Consider the following 15,360-nt stretch of genomic DNA (forward strand, 5'->3'; position numbering starts at 1 on the left):
CACGCATGGCTGGCGGACTTCCTCTATGGTCGTCGTCAACATGTGGCCCTGAATGGGTTTCTCTCATCTCCTCTTCCTGTTCAGGCTAGAGTTCCCCAAGGCAGTGTTCTGGGCCCCGTGCTTTTTCTGGTCTTCATCAATGATCTCTCTGACTCTCTCGAAAATCCTCTCTATCTCTTTGCTGATGACTCCACTCTCTGCCGCTCCATTCCTCTTCCCTCAGATCGGCAGTCTGCTGCCTCCTCACTCTCTGAAGACCTGGACAAAATCACAGACTGGTCAAACAAGTGGAACATGTCTTTCAATCCTGACAAATCTCACACTCTTACTATGTCTCTCCGAAAAGATCGACTGGACAACCCTCCCATCTACTTTCTCAACAATCCTCTCCAAGAAGTTCTGTCGCTCAAGATTTTGGGTCTCACTATCTGCCATGATCTTTCTTGGGAAAACCACATTTCCAAGCTGGCCTCCAAAGCCAGTCGCCGACTGGGCATCCTCCGTCGTGCGAAGTCCTTCCTCGGCACACCTGAGCTCCTCACCACATACAAGGCTTTCATCTGCAGCTCAATGGAATACTGTTCTCCCCTATGGGCCGGTGCTCCTGCCTCACACCTAGCTCGGCTTCACGCTGTTGAAACCAAAGCTTTCAGAATTATTGGAATCTCCCGCGATGAAGCTATCTCTGAGGGCCTTTCACTCACTCACCGCAGGCAGGTAGGTGGTCTTTCTGTCTTCTACCGACTCCTCTCCGGCCTTGCACCCCCAGCTCTCTCTGTGCTCTGTCCCCCAAATATTCCTACAGGTCGCACAAGATCTGCCAGCAACCCTCTGATGGTTAAACTGCCGAAATCTCGGCTCTCTGCTCACCTTCACTCTTTCATTCCTCTTTTCTCCCGCCTCTGGAACAAACTCCCTCACTCCCTTCAATCCCACTCCTCCCTCCAGGTCTTTAAAACAGCTGTTCACCACCATCTCTTATCTTCCCCCATCCAAAACCTTGATCTTTTCTACCCCCGCTAATTCACCCCAGATCCACCTTGTTTGAAATTCCAACTTCTTTCCTGGAAGTCCTGGCAGTGTCCATATGTTTTATACCTCTCCCACCGCCCCCTTCCCACGCCCCCCCCCCCCAAAGCCCTCGTCCTCTCTCAGATCTCTCGATGTCTCCATGTCTCTCGGTCCCTGCTCTCAAATGTTGTGTTTGTGTCCTTCCCCCTCTCTCCCCATCTTGTCTACCGCTCCCTATGTTATATGTTTTATGTGTCGGTTTGTCTTTCTGTGTGATTAATGTTCGCTCTTTCACGAGCCTCGATCTTGTATACAAAAAAAAAAAAAAAAAAAAGTGAAAATCTTTGTGAAAATCTTTTCTAAAACTGCTTAACAGATTAATGCGAAATTTTAACGAATTGATCAACTACCCATGGGAAAAATGGTTTGATAAAGATGACGTCATCGGTCATGTGGTCTGTCAGCCTAATTGGATCAAAGAAAAAAAACCTTGAAAAACAGAAAGGTTGGCTTGCAGCAAGTTTTTCTCAAGACTGCACGGGGTAAGTATTCTATGAATAGCATCTCGTTCTTACCGAGAGATTAAACAGGATACGCAAGTTAATTATGAAAGATGTTGATCTTAAGATAAATTATAGTTCAAGAGCACCGAGAACTAGATATCTGCAATCACAAAATGATAATCAAAGATAAGCCTTCCTAGGTGGTCGGAGCAATTAGAGCATGTAACACAGGAGGAGGATCTGGGGGTGGTAATAGATGTTGGGGGTTATGTTTGGTTTGGTGTGCAGCTGGTGGCTGCTGGTCAAACCACTTTTTTCTGGAAGCGCCACTGTGCCGCTGATGCGGTACCCCTGTTACCAGTAAGCTGATACTCATTTTGCCAACCTCAGAAGGATGACAGGCTGAGTCAAGCCACCTGGTGTTATTTCAACGGTCCAACATGGGGTCAAACTCAAGACCCGAAGATCTTAAGCCAGCCACCTTAACCGTTAAGCCAACACCAGTCTTATGTGGGGTTAAGCAGATGGCACAGTGCCAGGCAGCGACATGAATAGCTGAGAGGTTTTAAGGTTGCCTTAATCATGATGAGATTTAAATCAAAAGAGGTAAAGTTTTCACTCTGCAGGAGGTTAATGAGACCCCGTCTGGAATGTTGTGTTCAGTTTTGGTTGCCATATCTAAGGAAGGACCCTTAGTCATCTTCAATCTCCTTGGAAGTCAGTAAGCATCATAACATTATATAAAAATAAATAGCACCAGCAAAGCGGGCGTAACCCCTCAGCCCATGCATGGTGGAAACCAATTTCAAGATGGCTGCCGTGGCGGCCATATTGAAAATCGCAGCGCGCCCATTTTGGAAAGGAACCTTCCTCTACTCAACGCCAACACACACTGCAAAAATGGATTTAATCGGACAAGCCGTTCTGCTTGAAATTGACGGAAACCAATTTCAAGATGGCTGCCGTGGCGGCCATATTGAAAATCGCAGCGCACCCACGAACCTTCCTCTACTCAACCCCAACACACACTGCAAAAATGGATTTAATCGGACAAGCGGTTCTGCTCGAAATTGTCGGAAACCAATTTCAAGATGGCTGCCCTGGCGGCCATATTGAAAATCGCAGTGCGCCCATTTTCGAAAGGCCCTTTCCTCTACTCAACCCCAACACACACTGCAAAAATGAATTTAATCGGACAAGCCGTTCTGCTCGAAATTGACAGAAACCAATTTCAAGATGGCTGCCGTGGCAGCCATATGGAAAATCGCAGCGCGCCCATTTTCGAAAGGAACCTTCCTCTACCCAACCCCAACACACACTGCAAAAATGGATTTAATCGGACATGCTGTTCTGCTCGAAATTGACAGAAACCAAAAGTTGACGGACACCCGGATGGCTGCCGTGGCGGCCATATGGAAAATCGCAGCGCACCCATTTTCGAAAGAAACCTTCCTCTACTCAACCCCAACACACACTGCAAAAATGGATTTAATCGGACAAGCCGTTCTCCTTGAAATTGACGGAAACCAAAAGTTGACGGACGCCCGGACGACGCCCGCGACGACAATACCCCTTAGCCCAATTTGGGCTGAGGGGTGAAAAGGTGCAAAATCGATCCCCATAACTACAGACCTATTATTATCTTATGTCAAATCATCAGCAAGGTAATGAAATTCATCATCACAGTTTAAATGAAATTCTTCCTTTTCACCAAAGGCCTAATCACAGATCACCAATTTGGATTCAGACCAGGTCTCTCTACTTTGGACATACTCATGGTACTCCCGCAAAAATGGATGGAGGCCATGAATGTCAAACATGAAATCAGAGCTGTCTCCCTGGAGATACACTACATGACCAAAAATATGCAGACACCCCAACATCATTGATCTAGCGTAGCGCGATTCGGCCAACGTTCGAGTGTAATTGGGTAAATTGTTACGGACACGACTTAGATGTTATGATGGGCCGAGCGGAATGGCCGCCGTGTTCGCACAGTTTACCCGATTACACTCGAACATTGGCCGAATCGCGCTACGCTAGATCAATGAAGGAAAGGACACAACGGCTGGGATTAAATGACACGACACCAGGGGTACAGTTCTCAAGACCTCCGGAGGAGGATATAATATGGGTTATGCAGAACGGTTAGATTACACGGCAAGAGGTACAGCACAGAAAGATGGGCACTTAGACACGGTCCTATCTTAGCCCTGACAGACCACAGACAAACGGGACAAGACTGACTCACACAGGGATTGATGGCAAGGAAGGGCAGGTAGTCGATAGCTCAAGGTGCACCTTGGCTCAGGGGCAGAATCGACCCGGTCCGGTCTAGAGATGCGGGGAGGTATCGTCGCGCTGGAGGTGGCGTCCTTTTCTCTCCGTAGCTGAGGCGCATCTGACGTCACCTCCGTCTTCCTGTGCATGCCCAGCGGGGAGTGACACGCCCTCGGCTCGTTAGCTCCGCCCCAGATGGAATCGGTCCGCCGCTTCTTATTGGGTGCGGGGGGTTACCGGGCTCCGCCCTTGACGAGGAGCTGACAGTGAGCCCCTGCGTGGTAACCCCGTCGGAGCACATGGTCAATGGCGGCTAACCAAGCCGGAGTGAGGACGCACACTCCCTGCGCCGCCGCCGCACCGCCGCCGCTGTTGTTGTTGTTGGTGTTGCTGTTCCATGAGGAATAGATGCGGGGAGGTATTGGGAGGTCCTAAACTTGCTAACGGTGCCATACAATCACATTCTGGTGCAACGAAGAGTCAGAATTAATGGAAACGAGTCCTTAACTGACATAGACTAAGAATAACTAGCAAGATGTCCTATAGTTGTCTACGTGAGATGCGGTGAACCTGGGTGCGACATTTAATGGGGGAAAAAGGGGAAGGTCGGGGCTACAGAGTGTTGTTTACAGACAATGGGACTAGGGAATGGGGGATTGGGGATAGTTGGGGAGTATTGGGGAAATAGGGGAATATTTACAAGCGGATATGGATGGAGGCCAAATCCCATATCCGCAACATTGCACCCTTCTCTACCTCGGGGCGTCCCGACCCGATAAATTTTTACCTACGTTAGTGTGGCACTCAGATGTAGTTCCCTCTACTATTAACTCAACCCTGAGTGCGACAGTTTTACAGATGTTCACAAATGAGTAAATATGTCCCCCTGCGACGTTGCACCCTTCTCCTCACAGAAACACACCCACAGGATAACCGAATCGCGGAAAGAATCCTCAAACTAAACATACAGCCGGTAGGGAGCATCATTTACACAAGACTACACTGATATTTACACTACGATCCAGGACCTGTTTTTGGAGGAACACATGCAGATGTTATGCATAGAGAGAGCACGCATGCCAGCATCGATACACCAACCCACGAGTGCCCTGTGGCCCTACGGCCTTTAATAATGTGCAGAGCAGCCCATCCAAGCACCAAAAGCACCACCCCATAACACAGTCAGCACCATCCGGTGCAGCAATAAAGTGTTCAATAATCACCGGTGGTGTCGCAGCCGGCCGATGTTCTGCCGTTGTGTCCTTTCCTTCATTGATCTAGCGTAGCGCGATTCGGCCAACGTTCGAGTGTAATCGGGTGAACTGTGCGAACACGGCGGCCATTCCGCTCGGCCCATCATAACATCTAAGTCGTGTCCGTAACAATATATATATACATATATATATATATATATATATAGATATATATATATATATATATATATATATATATATATGTGTGTGTGTGTGTGTGTGTGTGTGTTTATGTGTGTATGTATGTATTGTTATTGTCCGGCTTCCTTCTTGTAACTGCAGTGCAGTAATTGGTCTTTATTTTGATTATGGGGAGAAAATGGTAGGAAGAAGAATATGGCTGCACAGTGGCGACCAGGATCAGTGTCAATAAATAATGAATAAAGCCAATGTGCCATCGGAACCACAATGGCTTAACACATACACCTGATCGCTTACTTCGAGAAAGGAGAAGGCGAGACATCGACAAACCTGCTCCACGCACAATGGTCGCGCATGCTGTGTGGGTCGTCCTTCAGTATGCAGTGGACCGGTGTGGGGCTTGTTGTTAAATGCTGGTACCAATCAGGTTCTGGTGGGGAGTAATTGTCAGACCCCTCCACGAACCATGACTCGTGTCACAAACACGAACCATAGTGGACTCAAGAAGCATCAGACAACAAGAAGTACCACAAACAAAGAAGCATCCCAATCAAGAAGCACTGATGGACCAGTAGGAATCAAAGCGGTGAACCACAGGAACCACCAAGGACCTCAACCAACAACCAGGAATAGCGAACCAACTGTGTGTGGTGTGCACCCTTTTATAACGTCCAGTGGGGCATATTGAACCATCCGTGGCATGCACCCTTTAGCTGATGCAGCCTGACAGATGGTGATTGATGGCGCACATCCATCAGCTGGCAAGCCAGGAACATTCCACACCACGGACAGAAGGCGATCTATGGGCATGCCTACCAGCCCATCCTATGGCCTTGAACCTGAGAGATGTCCATGTATGGGTATTGGGTATGCTCCTGGCACGTCTCGTGTCCTTGCACTGACCTTGCAATCCTGCTTGTCAGCCATGTTCATTGGCTATTTAGGGAAAGAAAACTCCATATAAGGAGTAAGGACAGATAAATGTCGGGAGAGGCTAAATAATGTAGGGAGGGGGAAAAGGTGGGACTTAGATACGGACACTGGTGAGGGGCACGAAATATTACTAAACGTGCTCGACCCGCTTTATCACCTACAGGAAGTACATCACACTTACGCAAACACGTACTATAAAATAACTATTCAAATGTATTCTACATTTACCCCCTAGAACTAGACGAGATCCAACAACAACAACAACAACAACAACAGGAATTTTAAGCCATTTTCGCTGATAGAGCGGGGGTTAGCCTTGAGGGGGCCCATGACAATCTTCTCCATTTTGCCCTATTTTCTGCATCTCCCCTTGTTAACCCCCTTGCCTGCATTTATTCTTCGACCATCTTTAGCCAAGTCTTTCTCAGTCTTTCCCGTCCTCTACTTCCTTCTACATTCATTTCCATCACTATTCTCAACCAGTCACTTTCATCCTTCCTCAACACATGACCAAACCATCTCAACCTGTTTCTCTTCACAGCATCCATCACAGGCTCTATTCCCATCATCTTTCACAATTCATCATTTGTCTTCCTTTGTCTCAGCGATACTCCACACATCCATCGAACCATTCACCTTTCCACCCTTTCCAGCCTTTGTTGCTGCTCTACGTTCATTACCCATGTCTCGCTCCCATAAATCATAACACTTCTCACACATGCAGCATACACCTTTCCCTTCAGCTTCAACAACACTCCCCTCCTCATCAGCACGCCACTCAGTTCCCGAAACGTCTTCCATGCACATCTCACTCTGGCAACGATTGCTGAGTCTGATCCACCTTCTCCATTCAGCATGTCTCCAAGGTAGCAAAATGTTTTCACACCTTCCAGCTTAATGCCGTCTCCAAGATCCAATTCAACATTTCCTCCATCTGCAGCTCCCTCTGTGCACACCTCACACTTGAATGTAGCTGCCACACTGGTTAATGACCCTCTCAGACCACTACATTTTTGATGAACCCACTCAGCGCACATTGTACATTGAATGGAGTTCACTCCGCCACCCTTCCTGCACACAGCACATGGCCACTTCCCAGTTCTTTCCACCTCACCACATGTTTTTACCACTTGCCATCACCTTCGTTTTTCCGATATTCACCTTCAGACCTTTTGTCTCCATACATTCCTTCCACTTGTTTATCTTTTCCTTCAGTCCATCCATACTTTCCGCAATCAACACCAGATCATCTGCATACAACAACTCCCTCGGTAAACCCTCCTTTACCCTCTGAGCCAGCACCTCCATCACAGCTACAAATAGTTGTGGACTTAGTACCGACCCCTGATGCACTCCCACCTTCACCTCAAACTCACCACTGTTCCCATCCTTCGTCCTTACAGCTGTGCGCGCTCTTTTGTTCATTGCCATTACATCTCTGATCAACCATTCCTCCACTCCTAACTTCCCCAATGCCCATGTCACTATTTCACGTGGAACCCTATCGAATGCTTTCTCCAGATCAACAAACCCAAGAAACAACTTCTTCCTCTTCTCCATGTACTTCTCCTGCAACTGCCTTACAATAAAAAGCGCGTCTGTCGTTCCTCTTCCTGGCATAAATCCAAACTGCATTTCGTTGATCTTCACTTTCTTCCTTATATTCCTCTCCAACACCCTTTCCAATACCTTCATTCCATGCTCCAATAACTTTATCGCTCGATACAAGCCACAATCCAGAGGGTCACATTTCCCCTTGAATCGAGGGACAAGGGTACTCAGTTCCCAAACCACTGGAATGCGGCCTTCTTTCACCACCAGATTAGAATTTCCACTTAGATCCACTGGAATTTCACCACCTAGACGAGATCCGGAACAATATATTCTGCAGCTGTTACAATGAATCATCATCTTTCTTCCAAACTCGAGGAAGATTTTCCTCAAGCAATCCTGTTATAGCCTGAGTCGATTGGACAATTGTAATTGCATTGCTTTATTCCACATCATTTTGTGTTGAGATTGAGAGTGAAACAGGATTTAAATCAGTAAGAGAGAGCTGTGCAGATTAGACCAAAGAGCATTACTACGTGATTCATGATGATTTATTCAATAGTGGGTGACTTTAACGATGATTGGCGGAAAATAGTGATAACTGAGATGAACAAATTGTTTCTGAACTTTCAAAATTGTAATATTAAAGCACTGTGAAATATATTACAGCATGCTGCAAGAACAGGATGGTGTGAATAAGTATAACATCATTCATGAAATTTCAAATGAAGAGAGAGAGGGAGATCGAGAACAGGTGGGAGTTTGCCAGATTCCCTTTCAAATGGTGACCAATAGTTCTGCACATTTTGGAAATTACAGATATTACAAAATGCACAAATATTAAAAACGTAACAAAAATGATGATGATGGTGATAATGATGATTATTATAACATGGGAAGTTAGTGGGGTGGGTGCAGGTGCTATGCGTGTTAGACTACTTTGTCCATTGTATGTACATGAGTTTTAGAATGTATTTTATAGCTTTTAATTTTAAAAATAATTGTCACTTCTCATTATTGGCAAATCTTAAAACAATTGACACAAAAGCAACAATAATGCTAAACAAGTAGAGATACATTCAAAGTACACCGCCCCCATGGCAATTAAATAAATAACATCCTGCCTCCAATGTGCGACATCTCCGGGACGCCTTCGGCTACGCCCTTTGGGCAAGCTGTTTCGCTCGTGGGGTTGCTTAATTATTGCTCAACTAGCAAAAGTACCAGGCCGGCACCCTAACCGCTAAGCCAACACCATATTAGCTTGAAAAGTACCAGGTGTTGCCGGGCAACGCAAAGTCGCTTTGGAAGAGATTGGAAGGGAGTGTGGAAGGAAGGAGAGGGAGGGGGAGCTTAAGAGGAGAGAAGGAGTGGAGGGAAGGAGGGAGGGGGACGTTAAGAGGAGAGAAGGAGTGGAAGGAAGGCAGGAGGAGGAGGTTAAGAGGAGGAGGTTAAGAGGAGAGAAGAAGTGGAGGGAAGGAGAGAAGGGGAGGGGAGGAGAGGGAAGGAGGGGGAGGAAAGGGGAGGTTAAGAGGAGAGAAGGAGAGGAGGGAAGGAGTGGAGTGGAGGGAAGGAGTGGAGGGAAGGGGAGGGGGAAATGATGGGGAAGGAGAGGGTGAGGGATGGAAAGGGCGGTGGTGGGATGGAAGGGGAGGCAAAGGGAAGGGGGGAGGGATGGGGATGGGGAACGGGAGGGGTACAAAAAGAGGGTGAAATCGGGAGTAGAAGGGCAGTGATATGTGAGGGGGAGTGGGAGGATAGGGGAGGAGGTAGGGAGAGGATAGGGAGGAGAAGGGAGGGAATTGTAGGGAAGGGGAGAGGGGGAGGGAATTGGGAAGGGGAGGGTAAAGGATGGGGGAGGGGGAGGGGAGGGTAAGGGATGGGGAGGAATGCAGAAGGGGGTGGGGTGGGATGGGGAGAGAAGGCCCTCCTTATGCCGTTCACTCACACAAACTAGCTCACGGCGCTCCTCATGAGTTTGAATTTAATCACTCGCATTTAAATCACTCGCATTTAAATCACTCGCATTTAAATCAGTGTGAATAAGAGGCTGCCATAATGGTTATGGACCAATCATTAAATCCTCCATCTCAAAAACTGTGACTCAACATTGTCTTATTACAGTATAAAATTGTGGTTGGTGTATAATATTGCTTCAGTAGCACTAAGTTTTTGTATTTTTATTCCTCCGCCCCCGAAGGTAGCCGGAGGCATTATGTTTTTGGGTTGTCCGTCCGTCCTTCCGTCCGTTCGTCCTTCCGTCCGTTCGTCCGTACAGGCTAAACCTCGTTTTTCTCGGCAACCATGTCTGATTGAGATGAAACTTTCAGGGTAGGAGTGACACCCATGCAGAATGTTTTAATGATAATTGTGATCTCATAGGTCACGTGGTATGGCAGCCATCTTGGATTAAATGCAAATAACAAAAAAAAATATTTCCCGGAAACCGCTGAATGGAAAAAATTTAAACTTGGCACATTGTCAAGTACTCCCAATGGGGAACAAGAGCATGACAATGATAACATCATAGGTGAATTGGTATACCAGCCAATGGTATACTCAAAACTTTACGTGTGTCATTGACTCGGCATGGCGATTAAGAGATGATCACAAAAACATCATTGGTCACATGGTGTGGCAGCCATATTGGATTGAAGGGAAATTATTAAATAATTATATCTCTGAAACCACTTACCCTATTGATGCAAAATTTTACAAATATCATCGAATAGCACTGTTGTATATAGTTTTAAAATGATGATGTCGTAGGTCACGTGGTTTGGCAGCCATCTTGGATAGAAAAACGAACCTTATCCGATCAACACGAAACTTCACAAACGTGATCCCCTACCCATACATATGCAGAGTGTACATTTTTAAAGGCCATATGTCATGTGGTATGGCAGCCATATTAGCTTGAAAGCCAATATTTTAAAAAATCCCTTCTCTGAAAATGCTTCACCGATCGATGTGAAACCTGGCATGGCTGCTGAAAATGTGATATTTGAAAACAGCTGAAGTGATTTAAATCAAACCTTTTTATTTTTAGGACAGTGAGCGAGGACATCTACCCGTTGTGGGACTTTGCAGAGGCATATTGGCGACACAGTCGCATTGTTCTGCCTCTGCCCCCAGAAGGTGGCCAGAGGTATTGTTTTCTGGTTGTCCGTAGGTCCTTCCGTCTGTTCTTCCTTCTGTTTGTCCGTCCGTTCGGTCTAAACCTCGTTTTTCTCAGCAACCACATGTCCGATTAAGACGAAACTTTCAGGGCAGGTGTGACACCCATGCAGAATGTTTTTATCACAATTGTGATGCCATAAATCACGTGGTATGGCAGCCATCTTGGAATAAACGCAAATAATTAATTCTCGGAAACCGCTGAATGGACAAATTTGAAACTTGGCACATTGTCAAGTACTCCCAATGGGGAACAAGAGCATGACAATGATAACATCATAGGTGAATTGGTATATTCATTGAATGAATGAATGAATGATCGTTTTAAGGCCATTTTCCCTGCTAAAGCAGGGGTTAGCCTTGCAGGCCCCATGACAATCATGGTTCCCTGTTTGAGGCAATGTTTTTATGGCCGGATGCCCTTCCTGACGCCAACCCTTGGTCACGCTCTTACGATGCGCAGGGATACAGTGTACCTATTCTAAATCTGGGTACACACCGTGATCATTCATCCCAGCAAGCTGGTACTCAATTTGCCGACCTCGGAAGGATGACAGGCTGAGTCAACCCCCCCGGGCGTTAATTCAGCGATCGACCGGGATTCGAACCCAGGATCCTTGGATTCCAAGCCGGCACCCTAACCGCTAAGCCAACACCAGGCTTCAATATTCATTGATAAATTGAATTGTGTGAATTGGGCATCTACCCGTTGTGGGACTATGTAGAGGCATATTGGCGACACAGTCGCATTGCTCTAGTTAAAAATGATCTTTTAAAACCATTATTTTATTTAAATTGAAGTTCAGGAGGGCCTTGCCGTTTGTGAATTTACCCTTTCTGGATTCGCTCTGTCGTGATGAATTTTTTGAGGCAAGGTTTGACGATTACAGTCAATGCTCTCAAATAATCACGGGTTGGTAAACTATTTCCACACTCCCTATTTCACTCTCTCCCTCGCCCTCTTTCTCTCTCACTCCTCTCCCTCTCTCCCCCATCTCTTAATATTCTCGTCAGCAAAGCGACAGGTGCTATTTGGTCGTTATTATTAAAGGGAAGTTTCATGTTCCTAAGAACTCAAGAAATTAAACTTTATATAATATTTTTAATAACCTTTATTCATGAAAATAAATAGCACATAAACAATGCACAAACATGTTAATTAAGGATAAAGTTGAGACAAATTTTAAAGTTGAAGTCCCTAACCCTATCTTTCCCATTACCCCCTAAGTTTGCTTATTTGTGGCTCACGGGTTTTTTTAATGTAAACCAGTGAAAGGCAAGGCCCTCCTGTATATACCTAAACAGAGTGCGTGGTATCGTGTTCTATGAACTCTCTCGTAGTCTCGTTAGCATACGTCATTATGAAAGTCCCGTATTTATGACGTTAGTATGTTAGTGGATTTCTCTTGTGAGGAGTAGCACCGTCACTTTAGGGCACCATGTGAAAGTTATCACCTTGTCCCCTCTCCCGCAGTGTACGTGCGGTTAAGACCAATTTGCTAACAACACGGGTTTAACTGAAAGGTTGCGGTGTCCTTGTGATCAATGCTCCTGCGCTGCAGCAACAAAACAATAGAGCTATCATGTGGATGTCAATTTCATCTTCTGTTTATTCTTTATGCTGTGATTCGACCTCATCCTTAGGAAGAGAATTCATGTGGACCAGTTCCCGTGGGATTGTAATTCCTTCCCCGAAGCATTTCTAGTATATTTTTCATCTTGATCCATGAAGACCATGAACAAGGTTTTTCACAATATCAGGTTAAATTTGGGTGACCAGATGGCAGATGAGAAATCACATAAAGCATTCATTCTGGATTTCTAATAATGAAGAGAAGGATTAGTATTTACAAATAAACTTCTCGTTATGCTACTTTAAAATGCACCCTTTTCCTTCGACTTTGTGGGGTTTCACCTTTGACTTCCAACGATGTAGTGATCTTGTGATCATCCACCTGTAAATAAACGCATCCCATAAACCCAAACACCACATTCAAAACGTGCATTTGAAATCCCATTGTTTAATTAATGCTGAGAGTCTTGCGTTGAGGACATTGCATTGACGTCATAGATGTTTTGGGGTCAAATCCAGATTATTGGAGCCGTATTAAGTATTTGTATTCTAAGCTTCTGGAAACCGAGTAAGCTTCAGGAGAATTGCCATATCACTATGTGATGGTGGATAAAACCAAGGTTCATGACCCACAGAGATTGGGTTATCGCCTGCCTTGTTTGCTCTTGTTTCTTTGATGCCAGTCCAATCATTATTGGTGACTCCTGTCCGAACACCCTCAGGCTAACTTAACTTGGGATTGGCACTAAAATGCTATCTATGAAAAAGCAGCACAGCCAAAAATTGCCTCAACAGAATAACAGTAATAACATCTACAAAACTAAAAAGTGTGTGTCTGTCTTTTATTAACAACTAGGAATAGTATACGTCCCCAGTGATGGGAAAAGCAAGCAAAAGTACTCGTCCTCAGTGATGGGAAACGTTTAAGTTGATCTTTCAATTTAAAATTATTTAATGGACTTTAAAATGGTCAAATGCCTTGGACTCTTCGTTTCACTCAGAGCCAAAGCTTCGAGCTAATTACATCGTCCACCTCAAAAATGGTGGTGCAACATTGGGTGGTGGTGGTTAAAATTTCTGGAAAGAGACAAAAGACTTAATTTGGCATAAACATTATTCATGCCTGTTCTCTTGTCATTTTCTAAAGTGAATGTTGAGCTTTTCAAATGCAAAGAGGGAAGCAGCCACCATAAACAGGAAACAGACAAACGTACAGACAAACACCACTGTTCGCAATATATAATAGACTAGTGGGGCACCCGTGGGAAACCCACTGGCATCGACATGCATGACATTTGGACATCCTGAGGTAGATGCTGCACACTTAGGTTTCCAAAATGGGTACTGGCAATTTACTTCACATAATATGAGACCCCTCACTCCTCTCCAACTCCTCCTCACTCCTCTCCAATCCACCTCACTCCTATCTACCCCTCACTCTCCTCTCTCTCTCCCCCACTCTCCACCCTCACTCCTCTCTCCCCTCCTCTCCTTCCCTCTTCATTCCTCTCCACACCTCACTCCTCTCCAATCCAACCCCTCACTCCTCACACAGGGGAGAGGAGGGAGAGTAGGCTGAAAAGTGACACTTCTACCACGACTTGATTGACTTGACTTGAGAGGAGGGAGGGTGGAGAACCCGCCTTGACTGACTTATTACGTCTGTTTATTTTGAATCTTGAAAGTATCAAATACCCTTCGCTTTACAAATTAAAAATTGATCAGAACCAAACGTTATTATTTAATAAATATTATACTCCATAGTTAGCCGACATTATTATGTACAACATTTTTCGAATTACTGTATTGTTTAATTACATAGTTGGAAAATAATAAAATTGTCTTTAACAAACTCTGTTTATATACCCTGGGAATATGGAAAAATAGAATTACACGACGGTCGAATCCCTACCTTTAGTATTCAGTCGCTGTAATTTTACAAAGTAATATTATAAATAACTAATTCGTAATAGGGAACCTACCTCCTCTCAACCCCTTCCCTTCTATCCTCTCCCCTCTCTCCTTCCCCAACCCTACATCACGCCGACCAGACACATTCAAAATGGCTATTAGAATACATTTCGCTGATTTTCTAAACTTTTGCCAAAATTGAGAAATAAACCATCCTAGCGACTATGAAAAATGAAATCAGATGGTGAATTAGAGTCCTGAGGGAGTAACAATGGACTTTATATTGTTACGGACCGCGGATTGGATGTTATTTACCGAGCGGAGGTAACCGCGGCCAAGCAGTTGTTCCCCGTTTCTTCCCGACTCACCCGATTCACCCAGACGTTGGCCAAATCGCGCGATGCCAAATCAAGGATAGAAAGGACACGACGACTGGGAAAGAGGAAACGACGCAAGGGGGGTACAGTTCTCAAGACCTCCGGAGGAGGGTATAATTACAGTGGTGGAGAAAAGGGGTAGATTACAAGGCAGAGTGAGGTAAAGACACAGAAGAGATGGGCACTTAAATACAGTCTTATCTATTCCCAGACAGACCACAGACAAACGGACAAGGTAGACTTACACAGGGATTGATGGCAGGAATGGACAGGTAGGTCGATGGCACAAGGTGCACCTTGGCTCGGGGACAGGATAAAGCACGGTTCCAAGATGCAGGGAGGTCTCACAGCGCTCGGAGGTGGTCTTGCTTGCTCCAAGCTCGGCGCGCATCTCTGACGTCACCTCTCTCTCACTGCGCATGCTCAGCGGGGAGTGACACGCCCTCGGCTGGTTGGTTCCGCCCCAACTGGGGCCGGTCCGCCGCTTCCATTGGGTGCGGGGGTTACCGGGCTCCGCCCTTGACGAGGAGCCGACAGGGAGCCCCTGTTTGGTAACCCCGTCGAGCACATGTCCGATGGCGGCTCGTTGGGAAGGCCTGGTGCCCTCCCACCACTCCTACCAACCAAGCCGGAGTGAGGACGCGCACTCC

Source organism: Myxine glutinosa, chromosome 1 (assembly GCF_964187855.1).
Source record: "Myxine glutinosa chromosome 1, kmMyxGlut1.1, whole genome shotgun sequence".
NCBI classification, from domain to species: Eukaryota; Metazoa; Chordata; class Myxini; order Myxiniformes; family Myxinidae; genus Myxine; species Myxine glutinosa.